A 24,054-nucleotide genomic window follows, 5' to 3' on the forward strand; every position below is an offset into this window, starting at 1 on the left:
TGAACATGGGGCAAAAGGATACTTCTTTCTTGGATAAAAGAGCAAAGGATCATAGAATCGGTGAAGAAAGAAGAAAAGTTTGAGTAGAGAATCTGAGAGCTAAAGGAATTTATTTGGGATGGCTTTGAAATTCTAGTTGAAATAGGAAGTAACATTGTCATTGATATAAAGGTTGGGTTGGGAGGTTTAAGAGACTGGAAAAGCTTTGAAATAGTACCTATGGGAAACTGGCTAGGGACCAAAGGGATGAAGACAAGTGCTGTCAAACAGTCATAATGGCACAGCAGAAAGAGAAAGATAGCAAGAATTTGCAGTAGACATAATCTTTACAATGTTATAACTTTCTCCATCAAGGCTGAGCAGCCTAGGAATGGAAATGAGGGTAAAGAAAGACTTTGATGTAGATAAATAGGATTGGGAATTGACAAAGGGTTTAAGGAATGTCAGGAGGCTGAAGGATTCTGGTATTCCAGTAGGATCATCATTTAAATGGTTGATTATGGAATCCAAGCTCGATAAGGAATTAGATAAGGACAAAATGGGTCTTATGGTCTGAGAACATTGAGGGATCAAGTTGTCTGAAATAATGATATTGGCCAAAAAACAGGGCTAATAGAAGTGAGAGAGGTGTATAGATGAAATAACAGAAGACGGTGGTCAGGTATGGGAACTTCACAAATCCAAAAGGAAGCAGTTCCAAGTAATGATGACATCTGACCCATGACTATGGTGATAGATGGCCACATGATAGTTTCCAGGATTTAAAATGCCATGTAATTACAATTCTGAAATTTGAGAAAGGCCATTAATATTCACACTGAGGTTTTCTAGGAAGACTAGTTTATCACTGTTACTAATCTAGGGCATTGTAGTATTAATAAAACACATAATACCTATAACTATAATTCCTATAATCCTTTATAATACCAATAAATCCTGTAATACATGAAAATCTCATGCCAACTATAATTTTTGTATAAACTGGCAATCAACAATTTTGAATTCAAGAATTTACATCTTAATATTTTTTAATTTTTAAATGAATTGCTGAGTTAGGAGCTACAAGGAACCATACAAAATTCTCAGTTCCCAGGATGTCAAAACTGTAGCTAAGGCAGAGAAAGTTGATTCTGCATTTTCTTCAACCGTTTTTGGGGCCTAGTCTCTTATTAAATCAAGGGCCAAAAATCAAGCAAGTAGGTAAGCTCTACATTTCAATTTCTCAACAAAGGATAACAACGGATAACAGAGGATTTAGGATTGATTAATTTGATTACTTTTAAATTATTTTCTTGCTTTTACTTATATCACTATGAAAATGACTATATTCAAAATGATGCATTGATATTAATAAAATATAATTTTGTCTACTATGTTAGATAGATATAGCTTTTATAAAATGAAAAGGAAACCCAATCCTACCAGAAAATTAAGTAATAATATATGTTCAAAGCACCAAAACACTATAGTAATGTTTTTCTTCTATTCTTAGTGGTCACAAGGAAGGGATTATAGATGAAGCCTCCTGGTGAATAGATAGTGTTGAAATAAGCGTAAGATAATCTGTGTTCTTTCTACTCTTGACTGCTGTTCACCAGCTTTGTGACTTTGGACAGGCTACTTAATGTCTTTGGACCTCGGTAATAAATGTAAAATGGAATAAATGATTTCTAAGATTCCTCCCAGCTCTTACATTTTATTCTATTAATTCACAATATAATGTTTGTTGTTGTTTAGTCATTTCAGTCATGTCTGACTCTTCATGACTGCATTTGGGGTTTTCTTGGCAAAGATACTAGAGTGGGTTGCCATTTCTTTCTCCAGATCATTTTACAGAAGAGGAAACTAAGGTAAACATGATGAAATGACTTGCCCAGGGTCACACTGCTAGTAACTGTTTGAGGCCAGATTTGAACTCAGGTCATCCTGATTCCAGACCTGGCACTCTATTGACTGCACTCCAGAGCTGTCCCTACATTATAATTATTAAGATATCGTTATTTGTGCTTCTATATATCACAATTTAAATCAATATAACATAAAACTTAAGAACCCTATTCTGTTCAACATTTTTATCAATGACTAAAATGATGATATGCTTATACAATCTGCATAAGACATGAAAGTAGGGGATATCCATTGGATGGTGGGATATGACTATAGTCTAATGGCCTAAATCTAGCAGGATGAAGTTTAATGCAGATAAATGAAAAGCCCTATACTAGAGTTCAAAAATTTAATTACACAAATAGAGGATCAAAAATATGTAGCTCATCAACTGTTCAAATGAAGAACACGTGAGCACTTTAGTAGACCAAAAGCTTTAATGAGTAAACAGTATAGTACACAAGCCCTAAAAGCTAGTGGGAGCTTAGACTCCATTAATGGTACTCAGAAGCAATAGGTTAATAGTCATACTACTTAGCCCTGCTTGAAGAGTATCTGGAGTTACGTCATATCCAGGGAATCACATTTTAGGAAGGAAAGGGACAAACTGGGGCACATCTAAGGGAGAATGAGAGGACAATGAGAGAGTTCACCATATTGGATCGTATGAGAAAATATATGTAAAGCACTTTGCATAACCTAAAGCAATATATATATATATATATATATGTTGGCTATTTGATGTAAATGGATTAGCTGAAGAAATCTGGGGTGGAGGAAGGATGAGATTGTTATCTTTAAATAAATGAAGTACTTTCATTTTCCAGCTTGAAATTCTAAGACCCCATGAACTCATTATTGGAGAGCTCTGTTAGGAAGCTCTTTCTAAACTGGGTTTAAATGTCTCCTTCCTGTGACCTATTGGTTTTTATTCTACCCTATGGGGTCAAATAAAGCAACAATTTGATTAGTGGCCCTCTAAAGTTGTTTCCTTACTGAGGCAGCCTATGTATCATGGTTTTATTTAGAATATGAAATATTATTTTAGAATATTTTGTTAGTAGGCTGTATGGTAGAGTATAAAGCATGCTGGATTTGGAGTCAAAGGACCCGGGTGACCTTGGGTAAAATTTATGACCTCTCTGGGACTCATTTACCTTATCAGTAAAGTGAAAATAACATGCCTTTTTACAATCCTATCCAGCTCTAAAAATCTATGACCCTACGATCCTATGAATAGATTTCATGAGCAAGTTAATCCACCTTGCATATACTTGCAGATACTATACTATGTAGATACCTTCAACATCATTATAACATTAAAGAAGTAATTTTAATGCAGTTTGGAAATCTGCTCAAAGTAAAGAAATAAGCAATATAGAGACAATGGTGGCCTGAAAAATTCATTGCAATCTGATAAATAAGTTTCAGGCTTTGAAATAAGCCCTTCCCCAAACACTCTAACCTAAATCTTTGAACTGGTGAAGGAATGTTCCTCCTTCACACAGTATGAACCGTGAAAGTGAAAAATAAGAGAGGTTATACGGTGGCAAGAAGATGCTTCTCATCCATTACACTACTGATCCAAAAATCATAGATAATGTTGTAAGTGTGGTGACAGTAATAGGAACAGTGAAGGTAGTGATTTTCTTGTGGATTGAGAAAATTACTAGGGAGAAGGCTGAATCAGTCTGATTCAGTTCTTAAATTTACAGAAAAGAAAAGATATTATAGTCAGTCAATCAATAAACATCTATAGTCTCCATGATGTTTTATAGTCTCACATTTCACCTTTTTGAGATTGAAGAAAACATCCAAGAAGCAGTTCATCATGGACCCTTTTTAAAGATAGCAAGTTCCATACCTATTGTCTGATCGCTCCCTGTTCCACGTCATCTAAAATACATACTCATTATTTTTCTTTGTAATGACATCTGCATCACCAAGAAGACCTTAAATTTATTCTGCAAGGGTTACAGATAGCAGAGATTTTTACCACAGTCTAAAGTTCATTTTGGATATCAAATATAAAATCATGGAATCTCAGAATTTAAGGGGACTTCAGAGTTTATCTAATCCAACCCATATCTGAATGAGACTTGGGAATGTTATAGAGTTTATAACCATCCCAAGAAATGGTCATTCACTCTTTGCTTCAAGACCTCAAGTTAAGGGGAGCCCAAGACTTTCCCTTTTGAATAGCTGCAATTATTATTTCCTTACAACAAATAAACTCTGCCTTCCTAAAACTTCTACTTTTTACTGTACCTAATTCTCTCTAGTATCAAGCAAACCTGTTGTTGTTGTTCAGTTGTGTCCAACTCTTCATGACCCCATTTGGGGTTTTCTTGGCAAAGATACTGGAGTGGTTTGCCATTTCCTTCTCCAGCTCATTTTACAGATGAGGAAACTGAGGCAAACATGGTTAAGTGACTTCCCCAGGGTCAGGCTAGTAAGTGTCTGAGCCTGGATTTGAACTCACTAAGAGGAGTCTTTCTGACTCCAGGCCTTGCACTCTATCCACCATACCACCAAGCTGCCCCTTCCTATATAACCGGCATTCAACTATCATGTTCTTCTCACACCTCACTCCCCAACACATATTCTTCAATCTAGTGACATTGCCCTTCTAGCTGTCACACAAACTAGACACTCTATCTTTCAGCTCCAGGAATTTTTTCTGCCTGTCCCCCATATGTGGAATGCTCTTGTTCCTCCACTCCAACTACTGACCTCCCCTGGATTCCTTAAGTCTCAACTAAAATCCCATCTCCTACAAGAAGCCTTTCCCAATGTCTCTTAATTACAGTGCCTTTCCTTTATTAATTATATCCTATTTAGCTTGTTTTGTATACTGTATATTTTTTTCATGTTGTTTCCCCTTCCCCGTTAGATTATAAGCTCCTTGAAGGAAAGGACTGTCTTTTGCCTCTTTTTGTACCTCCAGCACTTAGCAAAGTGCCCGGCATAAGTGTTGAATAAATGTTTACTGAATTGAATTTAATGTTCCCCCTAAGTCTTTCCTCTGGCTTAAACATCTACTCCCTCCAAACTTCCCTCATATGGAATGGTCTCACAGTCCTTTATTCACCCTAGTTGCTCTTCATTTTCATTTCATCCTTCCAGAACTGAATGAAGCATATGAATAATTTTCATGTAAATTATAAATATCTTTAAGAGGTATTAGAATGTATAGGTTGCATTCACATTAATAGATACTGTACAATTTTGAATAGCCACATCAAAGTCATCCAATTGGCAGCACAATCTAGCACATTCAGTGTACAGCCTTAGATACTAGCACATAGCAAAAATCTTCCAAGGGCTCTGGGAGGCAATAAATAACAAATTCTTCTTAGAGTAGAAAGGCATCCTTTACCCTCTCTGAACTTCCACGGCAGCTTAGATAGAGACATCAATAGCAGAAGACTTTTTATTCCCTAGCCTCCCCAGTTTGGGGTATTATATTTTCTGCAGCTTTAAGTGCTGATTGGACATCTAGATGCAGGTTTTTCATGTCACATCAACATAGTAAGGAAGGACATGGGATTGAACATGCAATTTTCTTTTACAATTAGTCATGGAAAATCCATTATATCAACAGTCATATTTCTAAAATAGTCCAGAAAGAAGGTACTTTGCAAAATTATAAGTATGATTCTTTACATTCCCATGAAAATAATTAAGGTAGGTTCACATTATTTGTACTTTGCTTCTCTCTGAAGTCCTTTATTATCTCTTTCCTATTTCTCAGTCAAAAAGTAATTTAACATACTTTTATTATATACTACTATGAATTGAAAAGAAAAAAAAACTTCCATAAACATAGCTGTTAAAGCAAACCAGAGTAAGGCACAAAAATGGGAGGAGGGTCAAAAGACCAAATGTTAGTTTTCTCAAATAGACAAGAGATCACTTTCCTACCCCTGGCCCTTTACTCACTAGGCACTTGAATTCAAATCCTACCTCAGACATTTACTTTACGTGAAACTGTGAACAATGCCACTTAACTTCTGTCTGTCATAGTTTCCTCATTTGTAACATGGGAAAAATAATAGCATCTACCTCAAAAAGTTTGTTGTGAAGATAAAATGAGATAATATTTATAAATCATTTCCCAAATGCTTCCTATTATTGTTATTAATGAATATATATTTGAAAAAATGAAAGAAGGAAATTTAAAGATGTTCCTCTTGCTCTAAGGGAATTTCAGAGCACTATGTCTATTAAAGGAAATGGCTCTTCTAAGGGGGCAACTCCCACTTGTCTAGGAAAATGTTTTTGAATATGAAAGGAATGCAACATAGCTATAAGCTTTGCTCAATATCTTATTATAAAACTCCATTTTCAGAATCTCATTAAAATAATGCTCAAACAGATATTATAAATCAAGGATCAGATTATGGAAATCTTCACATAGAATACTCACATATATGTCTAGAAATAAACTTGAATTAATATTATCTATTATTGTTATTTTAAATATGCATGTAAGTGGCAGAATCTTTAACCTAACCACCTTTTTCTCAACCTAGCTCTTCTCCCATTTATAATATCACGCAAAGTCTTGAATTAAGGATCAGGAAGCCTGCTGGATGAATATTCTGTACATAACCCACAAGCTTAATAAACCAAGTGCCATTTTAAATGTTCCCTTTTCTAATGCTTACGCTTGAACTAAATATGATTGACAACAGTGATAAGAATCGGACCTGCAATTTTAATCCAAGTAAAGAAGATGCCTCTATCAATGCTGATATCTCCTGTGCAATGTATAGTCTAAAACAGAGATGTCACACACAAGGCCAGAACCAGATTAAAATGTAATTGGTAAATGTTCAACAAAATAAACAAAAAATTCAATATAACATTGATAATGTTCATTTGTGGTTTTCTAAGTCAACATGCCACCAACAGGGACACATTTCTAATTGATTTGGACACCACTGGCCTAGAGCCCTGAGAAGTTTAAGTCATTTGTCCCCAGTCACAAAATGAGACTAGAACTCATGTCTCCATGAGTTCACTCTCCACTATGCCATACTGCCTATTATAGGACTGATAAGACATAAGTAATATCAGTTCCTAATATTATGTCACTTATTAAAAAGGTGAATTTCTAATGAAAGTTTTAGTGTTTTTAAGTGGAGTCAAAAGTATCCAAATATTTTTTTCAGGTTCAATATCCACTGCAAAACAAACAATCTATACCAGACAATCATACTCTGTTCTCTGATTAAATTATCGGATGAATCACTAAGTAATGACAAACTGCTTTTTTAAGGATTCCCAGAGTTTGAGTGTCATAAACAAAGTTATTTAGTCAATAAGAATTAAATAAAAGGAATCTAAAACAGATGGCCATATTAACCTAACTGAGGAGAACACAGTTTAAACCACTCCAATTGAGTCCTACAGCAGTTTCTGTTTCTATACACACTGTGGGGAGGGCAGTGGGGGAGGGCAGGGAACTATGGGAAAGGGGAGTCATAAATCTTTTACTTTGAAAAAAGTAATCTTTAAGGCTATTTGATTTTAATTGCTTACCCTGGACATGTGTTGTCATCCCTTTCTGGTCTTTTCCAAGCTTCAAGTCACCTAAACAGAGAAGACCACATCAGCTCGTTAGAGAACAATGTTTATTCAGTCATTAATCTGTTATGAGTTTCTCACCACTCAGGTTTATGATACGGTCAAGTACTTATACTGGGAAACAAAGAAGAATCAGACTTTTCTTTACATTTCTGATATTAATTTTTGAAAACTCTTATTGGGGGGACATTGTATTATATGGTTTCATGAGTTGAAATGGTCAAAATATTCAACTACTACATCCTTCCTTCTGGTGAGGTACTTCTTTATATTTAACATGTCTGGTCCTTAGACAAAACAAAACAACCTTTGCCACATTTTGTTATTGTGAAGACTTTCTAAGCTGGTAGATTCTTCCCAAGCTCACCCTCTCCTTGGCATAGATTTTGAGAAAGAAGAGTCAACTCCGTGCTTTGATGAGGTATTGGAATAGGATAGCGTCTTTATTTTGCTTCAGAAAAAGCACCCTCATTGTGGCTTAGGAACTTAGTTAAAGCACAGATGACACAGATCACCCAGGAATGGATCTAATCAGAAAAGAAAGTGGACTATTATATAACAAGATCAGTATAGCTTGTAGTGGCAGTGTTGGTTTGACTCCAAAACTGGAAAGCAAGGGTAGGTTGGGGAGAGGAGGGTGGTACACAGGCATGGCTGGAACAATCAGCATGATGTAGTGAGACACAAAGCCAAGAGAGTACAGGAAAATGCCTGACTCCGCTATTGGGGGTCAGGTCACCCCCTGCCCAGGATGAATCCCATTTCTGTGTGAGCCTAGAGTAGGACCCCTTTGTTGGAAGGAGTCACAATGGGGCTCCAGGAAACTATAAGTATGATAGAGATGATATTAAGCTCTATAATGATTATTACCCCCCCATTGTGGGATAGTAGTAGAAGGTTGGCTTTACAATTAAGAAGCCCTAGTGTCAAATCCATCCTCTGACACATATTATCTATATAGATTTGTGACCAGAGGCAAATGCTTAGCTTCCCAATACCCTCTCATGCTATATTACAGATGAGTTGCCATACAGTGCATACCACAGTGCTTATTGATTTGACTTGCATGTATGATCCATTCAAAGACTTCCTCAAATTGATGAAACTGTAGGTCTTGATCTTCACACTTACATACTATCCAGGTACAACCTCCCTCACATGTTTCATTTTTTTCCCTCCACAAGTATGAAAAATTTATAGACTATTTTTCCTATGTAGATGCATTAATACACACTCCCCTATACACGATGCCCCAATTCTTAATTGTAACATCTCTATGTAATAAACAAAATGAAATATTATATACATTCTGTTTTCTAGGGAGATCAAATAGCTTTTACTGCTATAACCCTATTATTTTCCCTTCCTTATAACTCCCACCCAAATTCTGCCTCCCTTGCCTTTATGAATGTTTTTATGCTATAGAATTTTAGTCATTTGTCCTCAATTTTAAATATCTCATAAAAATCTATGCCATATCCTAAAGAAGCATTCGTGGAAGAGTTTAGATGGTGCTAGTCATTTATATTAAAATCTATTGTAAGAGCCTCTCATTTTGATGCACACTTAGAGATTCTGGTGTACTTTCCTTTGTACTTTAGATAGAGCAGAAATGAAAAGATATGAAGTTCAGCCTTTTTAAATAAAAATAATAAATAAAATAAAAAAATTAAAAAATGAATTTAAAGCTGTCTTTCTCTAATTCCTTCTTCTCAATTCTCCCCTTAAAATCACCCCAACATCATTCACCCTCCTTTCTTCCTCTGCTCCAGTCTCTGAGTAAGAGGTGGACCTTCTACTTGCCAAACCCTCTAATTAATCCCTTGATCCTATTCACACCCATCTCCTCCAGAAGCTTCATCTGCCTTTGTAATTTTCAACTTCTCCTCATCCTCTGACTTCTGGCTGTCTACAGACATACCCAGATCTCCATCATCCTTAAAAAGCCTTCACTTGATGCCACTGCACCCCTGAGCAATCATGCTACAAATTTCTGTTTAATAACCAAATTCCTAAGGAAAACTGCGTTTATTGCCTCCAGTTTTTTTTAACCTCCAACTCACCTTTCAATGCCTTGCACTCCACCGTTCATCTCTATGACTCAACTGAAATTGTTCTCTTCAAAGTCATCAATGATCTCTTCCTTTTTGCTAAATCTTTGTCTTTGCTGCACTCTATAAACACTCCCTCTTTTGGGATATGCTCTCCTCCCTGGGTTTTTGTGACATCACTCCGTCTCTCCTTTTTTGCAGGATCGTCATCCACGTCCTTATTTTCATACTTGAGTGTTCTGAGTCTTCACCTATTTTTCTATACTCTCTCTCTTAGCAACCTCACCAACTCCCTTGGGTTCAATGATCATCTCTGCAGATAGTTCTCAAATCTACACATCCAGCCCAATAGATCTCCTGCTCTAATTTTTTGTTGAGTATCTCTCCCTATATATCCCATCGGCATCTTGAGCTCAACATTTCCAAAAAGGACCTCATTCTCTTCTGCCCTCCACTTGCCTCTCCTCCAAACTTCTCTATTTCTGTTGAAGGCCACAATTCTTTTAATCATCCGGTATCTCAACATGGAAACCATGTTTGATTAATCTCATTAAGATCTCTTACCTAATAAGTTTTCCAAGTCTTATCAATTATATTTCCCTAATGTTTATATCTGTTCCTTTCTCTCTGTTCACATAACTACTACACTTTGCCAGGTTAGGCTCCCCTATCACCTCTGACTTTGAATATTCTAATAGTCTCTAATGGTCTCCTTTTCCCTCAACTCTCTCTTTTCTGCATAGCTGTCAAATGATATTTGAAGTCACAAAATAGACTGTGCCATTCCCTTACTCTAGAACCTTGTGTGGCTCCCTATTGCCTCTATGAAAAAATGCAAATGCCTCTATTTGTCCATTGGAATCTTCCCCATTCTGACTCCAGCCGATCTTTTCCAATTTGATCATGCATTACTCTATTTCATGAACTCTATGCTCTCTCCACCTAATATTTCATTTCCCAACTCCATGCCTTTGTACAGGCTGTCCCCCATGACAGAATGTTCTTTTTCTTTCTCTCTGATTCTTGGAACCCCTAGCTCCTTCAAAGCTTGGCTTGTGTCCATCCTAAAAGGGAGTTTTTTTGATTCCCAATTATTATTCCTCCGCCCTGAAATTATTTCATATTTTCACATATATTTTGTATTTACTTTTCTGTTTATATGTTGTTTCCCCTAGTAAAATGTCAGCTCTTTGAGGGCAGCTGCTTTTATTTTTTTCTTGGTATCATGGGTGTGATGCCTGGCTCTGTACAGGGTGTCCCTGAAGTCTGGACACATAGGAAATCTCATTAACATCTCAATAACTGTTTCACCAAAGACTCTGTGTGTTCAGAGACTTCTTTTCCTGGGTTGTGCTAAAGGAGAAGGTGTACTCAATGAAAATCACAGATGCAATACACTTAATTGAATGCATAAACGCATAAAGAGTGAATATGCTAAAATTGATGGCAACGTGGAGTTAATTACATTGAGTTCATGTGAATCGTGCAAAGCGCATCAACCTTTGCATCACAAATGATGGAAATCATATTGAAGATGTTATTTGTTAATATTCCAACTAAGTAAAATGTTGTTGAAAATTTCATTCATTTCATTGCTTGAAAATATGCATTTCTGCCTTTGTGTCCAGACTTTAGGAACACCCTGTATTAGTCTAATAGCCCTTCCCCTCCTTTGTGACGTGGGAACTTTAAAAGATGCAAATGTATATGCAATCAACAACTGTCTGGGAGTTTAGAAGTGTTCATTAATAAACCTTATGTAACTCAGAATTACAGTTGCAAACCTTTTTTTTGGAAGGGAACATCATAGAAAAGAAAATGCCCATTACCTGTTGTGCCATCTTTGATAGCAACTTTCTCCGAAGTGGTATCCATGGGCATATAGGGGGCTGTGGCCTGATCCAAAGGAGGGTCGTGGCCTGACCCCAAGAAGGTATGGGAGCACCTTCTACCCTCTCCTCAATCACTGATACTAGGGCTTGTGATAGGGTTCCATCACAATCCTACCTCCCCTTACCACCAGATGCTCTCCCACTATACCTCTTTCCTCAGCAGATCTCCGCTTCTGCTTCAGTCACTGGCCCCTCAGGGAGATAACCTAGCTGCTACTAGAGCTAGCATGGCAGCTGCTATCCAAGTGCCATTGGGAAAATTCCTCACCTGCCCAGCCTTTTCATCTTCCCTTCCCATACTCACGACCTCATGATTCCAGTAGGCATCCCTTGGCTCTTTTCTCTGGGTAATAAGTAAGAGGTCTGCCTCTTCCCTTTATGTTTTGCATTGTACAGGATGAGAAGGCATAAATGAGTTATGGTTTTCACAACAGAAGCCATTACATTTGCTTATACCCCACCAAAATTCATTATTATTGTTAAGGATACTACCAACCTTTTAGTAACCCTGGTCAACTTTGGTGTCCTCTTCAACTCCTCACTCAGACTCATCTCACAAATCCAGTCAGCCAAATCTTTTTTATTTTTACCTCCACATCTTTTGCATATACCTCTCACACAGCTACCACCCTAGTTTAAGCCTTCATAACCTTTCATTTGGCTACCGTGGTAGTATCTTAATTGGTCTCCCTACTCAGGTCTCTTCCCTTTCCAATTCATTCTTCATACAGGTAACAAAGTCATTTTCCTAAAACACAAGTCTGACCAGGTCTCTCCCTTTCTCAATAAATTCTGGGAGCTCCATATTGATTTAGGATCAAAAATTGTTTTATCATTATCCAACCTTTAAAAAACATATATTTTAAAGGTTTTATAATATATGTAATTAGCAGTATAGTAGTTTATTATATATTTTACAAAGAATTAAATATATAAATGGGGGATGTATGAATATATTTTTACTGATACAGATGTAGGATCAAAAAATTTTGGAGATAACTACTCTAAGGTAACTTCAGGTTTCTTGGCCACTCAATTTTTATCTGCTAAGAATATTTACCACTCTCACATCCTAAACTCTCCCACTCTAACTTAATTTTCTCCTTTCCTTTCATACACACAGAGCAAAATCAGAAAGGATAATACTGATCACCAGTTCTCCAGTAGCAAAATTAAGTCAGGATTGTGCGCCCCCACCCCACTCCCCAAAGCTTCCTCCTGTCTTCCAAATTTTGCTTGAACGAGGGGCTCATCAGTATAGTTTGGAGCTTTGACTCATCTTACAACCGGCACCCAGACTACTTTCCTTAGGAAGGCTGGATGGGAGGGAAGGAGCTTTTATATAGTGCCTACCATGTGCCACGGCACAATGATAGGTACTTTTCACAAATATTATCTCATATGATCTTTACAACAACCCTGTGAAATGGGTTCTATTACTATCCCCGTTTTACAATTGAGGAAAGTGAGGCAAACAGATTAATTAGCTTGCCCAAGGTCACACTGGTACTAAATGTTTGTTTGAGACTGGATTTGAACTCAGGTCTTCCTGGTTCCAGGCCCAGCATTCTATCCACTGTACCACCAGGATAGAAGCCTCATAGTGCTTTCCACCAAAATGAAGAAAACAAGAAAACAACCTCTGAGAACCCCACTATTTGAAATTAGCCTTTCTTAGACTGTTATTTATCATCTCTTCTTACTCTGGCCCTTGTTCTGAATTGTCATCTTTGTATCTCCTGGTTCTGATTCTGGCCATTGTGTCTTTTACCCAAATGGATTTTGCTTCACATTTTATACTTCTTGCCTTTGAAGATCTGGTCTTAAGTGTTGATCTCCAAGGAGCAGCTCAGAATTCTACTGTTATGTCTGAGTGAAAAGACGGTAATTTTTTACATAGGACTTTAGAATAGCACTTTAATTTTTTTTAACAGTTTGATGTTTGGCAAAATGGGTAGTGAGTAATATCTAACAGGCTGATATGTGTAGGAGCTAATGACAATAATAACAATAGTAAATAACTGGCTCTTAAATAGTATTTTAAGGTTTGCAAAGCATTTAGATAGGAAAGTAGCATGTATATTGCTGTATAGAGAGAAGTTTGGCTAAGGACCACTTTTATCCCTTCAGAATTTATTACTCCCAAACCAGGCCCTTTTATGTCCCGTGAGGCTTGGCTTTGAGTGTTTGGCACCCCACCTTCCTGCCATCTGACGGCCACACTTCTAAAACATTTATTATTTATTCATTTTTAATACTCTTAATAAATTTTTTTTGAGTTCCAAATTCTCTCCTTGCCTCCCTCCTATCTCCTCTTACACTGAGAGGACAAACAACACATCAATTACACATGTGAAATCATGCAAAACATATTTCCATATTAACCATATTGCAAAAAAAGCAAGAAAAATAAAGAAAGTGAGAAAATTATACTTCAGTTTGCACTCAGAGTTCATCAGTTCTCTCTCTTGAGGTAGATAGCATTTTTCTTCACGAGTCCTTTGGAATTGTCTTAGATCAGAGTAGCCAAGTTTTTCACAGCTGATCATCATGGCAGCATTGCTGTTATGGTGCACAATGATCTCCCAGTTCTTCTCACTTCACTTTGCATCAGGTCATATAGGTCTTCCCATGATTCTCCTGAAACCATCCCCCTTTATCATTTTCCATAACACAATAATACTCTATCACAGTCATATGCCACAACTTGTTCAGCCATCTCCCAATTTATGAGCATCCCCTCAATTTCCAATTCTTTGCTACCACAAAAAGAGTTGCTACAAATATTCCCATACATATAGGCCCTTTCCCTTTTTCTTTGATTTCTTTGGGATACAGACCTAGTATTGGTATTAATGGGTCAAATCATATGCACAGTTTTACAGCCCTTTGGGCTTAGTTCCAAATTATTCTCCAGAAGGTTGGACCAGTTCACTACTCTACCAACAGTTCATTGCCATACCTATTTTTCCCTCATCCCCTCCAGAATTTTCCATTTCTGATAAGTGTAAGGTGGTGCCTCAGAGTTAAACTTTATTTGCTTTCCTCTAATCAACAATGATTTATAGGATTTTTTCATATGACTAGCTTTGATTTCTTCTTCTGAAAACTGTTTGTTTTCATCTTCTTGGATCATTTGTCAGATGGGGAATGGCTCTTATATTTATAAATTTGATTCAGTTCTATACTCAGAATATATTTCAGAAATGAGGACTTTATAAGAGAAACTTGCTGCAAAATATTTTGATATTACTTCATAGTCTGTGGTACCTTTTAGCAAAACACAGTTTCCCTGACTATCCCTTTTAATTAGGTCTATTTTTATTTTTGCTTTGTCTGAGGTCGTGATTGTTAACCCCTGCCGTTTTTTTGTTTGGCTGAAGCATATTAGATTCTGTTCTAACCCCTTCTTTTAATTCTCTGTGTGTCTTTCTGTTTCAAGTGTGTCTCTTGTAAACAGCATCTTGCTGGAATGTGGTTACTAATCCATTCTGCTATTCTGTTCTATGGGTGAGCAACCACATTTGGTGTGGCACTACAATTCAAGTGCCTTAGCCTAGGGGAAAGGTGGCCCTCCATTAGTCATAGGTCCCTTCCTTTGCTTTTTGGGGGAAGCAAGAAGCAAGAGAGGTTATTAATAAAATCATAAAAGCTCAGAGCTCCTGGATCAAAAATGGCTTGACCCTAATCTATTTAAGTTCTTGTGCATTCAGACAGTGATGAGTCATTGCCATCTCCCCACTTGTACTCTCTGTACTCGATTAAAGATATTCAGAACTCAAAAACAATCAACACCAACATCATCCTTAAAGAAATCCACCTTTAAAGAACTATGGAGAACAGCAAAGTAATAGCTTTAAAAGAATAACAAGAAGAATTATATATAGCACCTGTTACCGCCTACAGGCAGGCACATCAAGGGGAATTTCAGGGGAGTAAAACCTTTCAGAGCTCTCCTCAGTCCTTAACACGGAGAGTTTAATGGGCAGCTTCATTCTTAAGTTCTTAATGCCAAGATGCCCGCAGGGATCCTCGTCACGATTCCCTTAGTTATCCTCTGCTCCCTCCCTGCTATGGCTCGGCTCTCCTCTCTCTCTTCTTGATCTCCCATTACAATACACCCTTTGGCTTCGGCTTCTCTCCTAGAACCATTACAGACTCCTTCTGTGTCTCCCTGTCCATTTATCTCCCTCCGTCACTCTTGCAGAGCGATTTAACACCTCCTGTTGTGTTAGAAACTCCACCGTCTAGCTCAGAGACAGCTGCAACTGAGTCTCTTCCTAGTTGAGGAAGACTTATAAATCCCAGAATGTGTCCATGAGAGCTCAGGCTCCTACCCTGCCCCCCAGTAGGGCAGCCAGTATTTCAACCTGTGAGAATACACATATACTGTCTCATTTGAGCCTCACGAATTCTTTATGATGATGGAACAACAAATGTTACACTTTACAAATGAGGTAACTGAACCTCAGACAAGTTAAATGACTTGCCCATGGTTTAGTAAATGCCTGAAGCAGGATTTGAAACCAGGTTTTCATGAGGTCATATCCAGAATGCCTTTTACTTAACATGTGCAAGTTACGGTGATAAAAAAATGAAAACATGATCTCTGCCATCAGGGAGTTTCTAATCTGCTAGAGGAGGAATGACGGGGAAACACATGAATATTTATAAGATAAGTATACATTAGAGGTAAACATTCTATAAGAAATACAAGGTGAGAGATATTTCAGATATTCAGAGGTTAGGAAACATTTCCTGGAGAAAGAAGCCTTATAGAATGGGAGGGGTTTCAACAAGAAGAAATAATCTAAGCATTGGAAGTTAGGGTATATGGAATCACAGGAACAGGGAACAGTGTGACCTTAGCCCCGTTCCTCTCCCTTAGCCCCAATGCACCTTATCTGGGCTAATAAGAAGCCAAATGGGTCTTGGGCAAGTCCATATGAGTTGTATTCACAGGACAGCCTATGAGGTTCCTTTTGTCGTTTTTCTGTTGTGTCCGACTCTTCATGACCCCATTTGGTGTTTTCTTGATGGAGATAGTGGAGTGGTTTGCCATTTCCTTCTCTAGCTCATTTTACAGATGAAGAAACTGAGGCAAAAAGAATGAAGTGACTTGCCCAGGGTCACACAGCTTGTAAATGTCTAAGGCCAGATTTGAACTCAGAAAGATGAGTCTTCCTGCCTCGAGGGCCTGTACTCTATCTACTGGGTTACCTAGCGGCCCTATGGGATTCCTACATTCCTATACTCAGACTGACAGTCTTACTGTGAGGAAAACACTTTGTAAACCATAAAGCACCATTTAAATGAGCTGTTATTTATATACTTGTCAACTTCTTCTCTCCACCTCAGCTTCCCAGCCTCTCTTTACTAAACTAGGCTCTGGAGCTGAATAACTAGAAGCAAGTCACTTACCTTCTCAACCTGTTTTCTCATCTATAAAATGAGGTAGCTGGTCTAGATGACATCTAAGATCACTTTCAGCTCTAACCTTCTAGGATTCAAGGATTTATTCTAAGATTCTCTGAAAGCAGGGACTATATTCTATTCATCTTTGTATCCCCTTCCATCACCAGTGTAGTATCTTACATCTAAAATCATCATTTCTTGCCTGGACTGTTGCAAAGGAACTGCTATCCCTCAGTAAATACTAGTTCAATGATGAACAAATTAATATATGCTGGACTAATGAAAATAAAAGCTCTCTTCCTCCTCATCCCACCCTCCATTCCTACCTATCCAGAAGTATTCCATTCTTTCAGGTTTGAATACAGGAGATTGTAGATTAAAAGAAAATATGATGCTGATCCTGAATTTATCTGAAAAACCACTTCTCAACACAAAAGATAATAGGATGCAGTAAATTAAAAATTATTTTCTGTCTTTTCCACTGGTACCTCTCCAACATCCCTTTTGTTTTTCACTCATACCATGAAATCATTAACTTCACTGATCTAATTTTCAGAAAATGACCCCGCTCTGATACCCAAAGTCATTCTTCATCTTTATTATAATTTGAATCCTACACAGAATCCACTACAATCAGATCATTCTAACATTCTTCAGAATCTTCTTTGCCCTTGTTCCTGCATTCTTTGTTCTGACAACCTTAAGGCAAAAGGCCAGCATGCTGTGTCACCAGTATGGCAGATCATGCTTTTTCATCCTAACTAGATAATTAAGACCCTATAAAAACCACAATTCTCCTGCATCTGATTTTATAGGCAAAATAGAATAGAAGGCATTATGTATGCATATGTATATTGTACACATGTGACACACAGATTCTACACATATATTCATAAAGCGATATAAATATCCTTTGTTCTATTTCTTCTTTAAATATATTTTCTTGCAACATTGACATTTTAAATATAACTCCTTCTATATATAGAGACTTGGATGAATGTATTTCATTCAAGCCATTTCATGTAGTTATTTCTTAATAAAAATATAAAATGATGATGTATGTATCTATATGGATTTATTAAAGAATTATAAATTAATGATGATAAATATATAATAGTAATAGAGCTTTTTTTAAAATCCCAGTACATAAAAATCATCATAGTCTTTTACAGCATTTGAAGGAACAATTTATCTGAGTAAAGGTTATGAGACACATATTAAAGTGTTTTCTTGGCCTTGGGGCCTGAAGTTTGCTTCTTAACTGCCTGGCAACGGTCTCCACATTCTGTAGTTCCAAGCTACATTTGGAGCCTTATTTCATATTTCCTCCTCCTCCTTTCCACCTCCTTATATTCCAGCCATCCTCACTCTCCAACTTAGTGCATTTGCGTGTGCCATTTTCTAAGCCTGGAGAGACTCATAAGATCAGCAGGTCACTGTGTCTCTCACCTGTTGGAGTATTTCTCTTCCTTTCAAGACTTACCTCAGGTGGAGCTTTCCCTGATCAGTCTCACCAGCCAGAAGTGACTTCTCCCTCACGAATCACTCATCCTTTAATACTTGCATAGAATAAGTGAATTATTATTGCTTCCACATACGTCTTATGACTTGCCTAGACTGTAATCTTCTTGAAGGAAGGAAGTCAGCTTTTCTGATAGGATCACTGATGATGATGATTATGAGAGCTAACATTTAGATAATGGCTTCAAAGTGTGCAAAGGACAGTTTGTGCATCATTGCCTATCACAACAACCCTGTAACGTAGGTATTTTAGAGCTGGAGAGATTAAAGAGAAATCACAGAACTAAAGTGATTTATCCATAAGCATGTCCTTAGTAAGTGGCAGGAGCCACCTTCAAACCTAGGCATGTCCTGACTCCAAATCCAACACCCTTTCCACTATACCTGCAGAGAACTACGTGCATAGTAGGTGCTTAAGAAATGTGTGTTCATTTGAATTAATGAATGAAAGCAAAAACTTCAACTTAAAACTCTCATGGGTAAAGCATAGCTGAAAATGTAGTGCCCATCCCCTGATTTATTTAAAACATTTTGCTTTTCAAGGGAGGGTGGTTTATTTTTAGCTTTAAACATCTACATCAGAGGAAAGTCATGATAGATATAACAACTCTGTTTATAAGCGAATATTTTATTAAATATTTTCACTATTGTCATGCAAACTTTTAGATGTATAATTTTCCATATAACTTTTCACAGCTCCAGTAAGGGGGATGAAGTCTACTCAAATTAAAGGATTAAAATTTGCTCCTGCGATAATCAGGAAATTCCTCCGAGGCCGTCCTATCCAAGCAGACTGAAGGCAGATGGTGACGATGTGTTCAGCATAGAGTTGTGTTGATCACAGAATATCTGCCAATCAAACACTTGGGAGAGAAATGAGATCCATCTGTGTTTTAATTACTATAGCAAAACCATCCAGTGTAACTACCAGAGCTGTGCATTTTCATACAGTACAGGACACACAGCACAGACTTTCTTTCATAAAAGGAGGATTAAAATTGCCACGTACTGAATGGACAATGACAACAAATGTAAGTACTAGCAATTAAGACCAAAATGTGCCATCCAATGATACCATGAATTCTCTCTTTAAAATATTTTCATTTGTATTGCAGTTCTTTCAGTCCAGCTTTACCTCTAAAAGAAGGTCCCAACCATGGGGTGCGGATGAAGTCCAAACAGGTGCAAATCTCCGTAATATTTTGAGGTCTTAAAAGGGTGTCCTATGAAAAAAGTCAGTGTTGGAGAGGCTATCAGAGAATGAGCACAGCGTTAATAGAGATGTAAAGTGAATTAACCTTTCTGGAAATCAGTTTGAATTTATGAAAGAAAAATGACTATACTGTTCATATCCTAATCCCACAATCCCATTATTGGGCACAGATCTCAAGGATGTCAAAGATTCAGTGCAGTACTTTTCATGGTAGCAAAGAACTAGAAAGATAGTTGGGTCCTACTGATTGGAGAATAACCAAAAAAACTCATATACACAATCTGTGTAGTAAAAAAAGAATGTGAGAGTGAAACAAGCAGAATGATATACGCAGTGTCAATGAAAAGATCACTAAAGGGAAGTTAAACTCTGAAAAATGAAAAACCCAGTGAAGATGAGATAATGAGACAATCCTCCTTCCTTAAGGCATAGAAACAGAAATCTATTAAAACAGAATGGTGCATATTGTCAAATGCAATAGACTGTTTCTGTTAATTGTTCTCACAAATGATTGTAATGTATAGATCAAAGACATCAAGAAAACATTTCTCAAAAAAGGTAATTCATGCTAAAATTGAACATGAGTACATCCTTTTAAATTGCATTACTAAAATTTTCAAAATAGTTCCAGTGGCACATTTTTTCATTTGCTTTTAAATATCTTCTTGTTCTTCTAATTGAATCGAACTCTTCTTAACTTTGGAGCAGAACTGTGGTCCAAGTGAAAGTAAATGGGAACAGCAACGAATCCTCAAGGATTTCAGGACCGCTTTTACAAATATAAGCCGAAAACAAGTAGTTAAGGATCAGAAGTAGAGAGTGGTGTGAAGGAATATTCCTCTATCTTTCTTTATTATCCTCAACCAGCCTTTCTCTGAAGAACAAACAAACAAAACCCTTGCCTATAGTCTTACAACTGGTACTTTTAAGAGTAAGACTTTAAGCCCAGGCATCATCCTGATGCCTATACTTGCCTTCTATTCAGTGGGCCACAGTGCCCCAAAAGACAGATAATACTGCGAGGAGGAGCAAGAGCATGACCATGTTTCTAAAATTCTTGCACAGGGAATTTTATGACTTCTAAGTACTTGACCAATACATCATATACATATATTTATATACTTTAACAATTTACATACACACATATGTGCATATATAATTGTGTATGTAATTATAATTCAGAAAGCATCATCTTTTGTCAAAATTAAAGAAGACTGCAGTTATCCAGTTTGTATATTAAAATAATTTTAGTAAAGAACTCTGTAAACCTTAAAGTACTATATAGATAAGTTATTATTATTATTTGTAGTATTTTCTCTCTCACCCCTTTAATACTTATTGGTGCCCTCAGAAGTTTAAAAAAAAAGGAGGAGGATAGTTCATTTTTGCTGCTTGCTAGTAGCTATTCTGGTTTGACCAGTAAATGATTGAAATTATTGCCTTTAATCAGGTTTTGGAGCAGGAAATATCGAATTCAAAGATTCATTCAATATATGACCTCATTAGTGTGGATAATTAAGAATTGGCTTAGAATGAAATTACTGAGATTGGTTAACAGATGGTGCAAATATAATAAAGACAATGTTACTTCACTACATTGACAAATTATATTTCAAGCATTTGTTAGTAGTAAAAAAAATATGCACTCACAGTGTAAGAAAGATTCACTTGATGGTTTTATAAAAAAATTATCACCAATCCCTATCTATATAGCATTTTCATTCTCCTTCAGTATTCTAGAGTAACTATAGTAACATAGATTATGCTAATACCTTTCCACTGCTTCATTCAGTTCCCATGCTACTGGGAAGGAAAAGGAGCTATAGTAATGCAGCTTGGCTCCACTATTGTATGGAGAACCCAGCTCTCTAGACATCGTATCCTGTAATTCCAGGTAACATTCATTGGGGCAAAAAAAAAATGATACCCTCAAAAAATTATTACTTACCACATAAGGTATTTATTATTATTCAACTTTAGAATGAAATCACTACTAGTAGGCTTATATAAAAGGCTAGAAGGTTAAACTTGCATTTAACTCTCATGTTAAATAGAGTATGGATGGGACAATAATCAATTACAGTAGTAAGCTATAAGCTTCTAAACTAAGTTCAGCATCACTGCAATGAATAAGCAAGGAGAGAATGAGAAAGTGTATATGTGTGTGTATGCTGTATGTACATATGTGTGTATGCTGTGTGTATATATATATATATATATATATTTTAAATACTGATATTTATTATTGGAAAGTAAAAACTGTCAATGACATAGAAACAACAAATATGAACTAAATATCTAATATCCCATTAAAAGTATTCTTGAAATACTGCAAACAGTGCACCTTTACAACATCAGGAAGTACAAGAAATGTGAGCCAGTTCAGATAACAGATAATTAACTGACATGGAACATAAAATCTTACTTTCCAATCACTGATTCCATTCCTAGCCTTGTAATCACTCCCAAAATGGGCTCTCTTATTAAGCTTTCTCAATTCTGAGGAAATGGCACTAGAGGATAGAGTGATCTCAATATAAAATCACAACTTTAAAAAAAAAAAGTGTTGTGCCTTCCTCTTTTTGCACAAAAGCCAGCTCAGGATCCCTAAATGGGATATACAGAGCTGACTGAAATCTCAGTTTGAGGAGTAAGGCAGGGTGTGCATGAGCGGGTGCGCACGTGTGTGTGTGTGTGTGTGTGTGTGTATGCGCATGCGCACTTGTGGCATAGGGGAGAAAGTTGTCAGTCAAGAAGTCCTATGCCGGTTGTTGTTCAATTGTTTTCAGTCATTTCTGACTCTTTGTGACCCCACTTGGGGTTTTCTTGGAGAAGACACTGGAGTAGTTTGTCATTTCCTTCCCCAGCTCACTTTACAGATGAGGAAATGGAGGCAAACAGGGTTGAGTGACTTGCCCAGGGTCACACAGCTAGTGTCTAAGGCCAAATTTGAACTCAGAATGATGAATCTTCCTGACTCCAGGTGCACCACTCTACCCACTGCACCACCTAGCTGCCCACACTGTACCTAGAGTGGTACAGGTGAAAAATTGCTGCATCAAGAAGCCACTATTGAGAGCCAGGAATATGGGCCATGGAGCTAAAAGGGCCATAAGTAGGAAGGAGGGAGTATCTAGAGGGGAAGCAAACAAAGCCAGAATCATAACAAGGTCTAAGAGTGAACCAAGGACATCAAGGTTCAGGAATTAATAGTTGAGAACTAGAACAAGTAACAGGTTATTAAAATGAAGAGTTATCTCAACCTGCCACGCTCAGCTGTTCAGTGGACACTGGAATAAGAATCTTTATTCCTGGCCCAACTCTCCTGTTTCCTCTGACACCTCTTTAGCTAGAGAATTTCTGCTGTGTTGTTTTTCATGGCAATCACTGATTCCAAAAAGCAATGAACACAAGGCCTAAAGAGTAGTAGTCAAATTAGAGACTGTGCCAATGGTCGATCATTAGTAATCTGAGCTGATTCTGAAATAATTGGTATAAATTACTTAGGCCACTGATACCAAGGGGAGGCAGAGAGTAAAGAAAATAAATTTATTTTAGTTCTGCTTACTGAAGGTCAGGACACAAACAGCTTCGTTAAGCTTAATGATCAGACAATTTCATCTTTCAAGACCTCAAATTTATAAAACATCTTTTTACAACTAAAATGATTAATACTTATCCCTCTTGATCTCTTACTTTTAAACATGGCTAAAACAATTCACTTTATACTGAGATGGCTTCTCTAAGAATGACAGTACTGATTTTCTTGGTGACAAACAAATAAACAGGAACTATAGCTTTACTGAAACTCCAGCCAAAGCAAATGTTAAGCTAATGTCATATTTTGTAATTTTTTTTTGTCAAGAAATTATTCTATTTATCAACTAAAGTGCTACCCTGCTGTATCACTGTGCTCTGATTCACTATGCTTCCAGGACCCTGGATCCCAGAAGGCTACACCAGTTGGGAACAAGCTCTGACAAGGCCTATCAAGGTGGACAGGCTTTAAGCACAAGTCAAGTACAGTTATCTCTTGTGCCTTACAGGGGTTAGGAGTTTGGTACCCCCTCCCTCCCTGACCTCCCCCCCTCCATACACATACACAACCTGGAAAATCCGCAGAAAATTTTTGGCCCTCCTTTTGTACCAGAGAAGAAGTCTGAATTATTATGGTATTAAAAGATAAAATATGTTGATATTATATAATACCATACATAATTTAATGCGTTTTTGAGTTTCTAAACTTTTTCTGTGTCATCTGCTGGCCTTCATGTGTCATTTGCAGCTTCCACAAAACTCTCCAAAAATTCCCATTTAATTTCTTATGCCAACCTCCAGCCCCAATATATGGGGAAAGTTTTTGCCTTTATTTGCATCTCCAGGGTGTGCCAGTATCTGGCCCTGAATAAGCACTCAATAGATGCTTGCTGACTGACTGATTATTGCCCAAGGACCATTCTAGCCAAGTGTGGACAATCTCATC

At 37.1% G+C, this 24,054-nt stretch overlaps 1 protein-coding gene across 6 annotated transcripts in view; it reads right to left on the reverse strand.

The window, feature by feature from the left end:
• Window positions 1–24,054, reverse strand: part of PAM (peptidylglycine alpha-amidating monooxygenase) — a 409,388-nt gene that overhangs the window by 295,756 nt on the left and 89,578 nt on the right. For all 6 annotated transcript variants that reach the window (XM_036737505.1, XM_036737477.1, XM_036737514.1 and 3 more), the window contains one exon: window positions 7,435–7,485. The gene's annotated coding sequence lies outside the window, so the exon portion shown is untranslated. The remainder of the gene's footprint in view (window positions 1–7,434; window positions 7,486–24,054) is intronic.

The sequence above is a fragment of the Trichosurus vulpecula genome, chromosome 1, assembly GCF_011100635.1.
Source record: "Trichosurus vulpecula isolate mTriVul1 chromosome 1, mTriVul1.pri, whole genome shotgun sequence".
NCBI lineage: Eukaryota > Metazoa > Chordata > Mammalia > Diprotodontia > Phalangeridae > Trichosurus > Trichosurus vulpecula.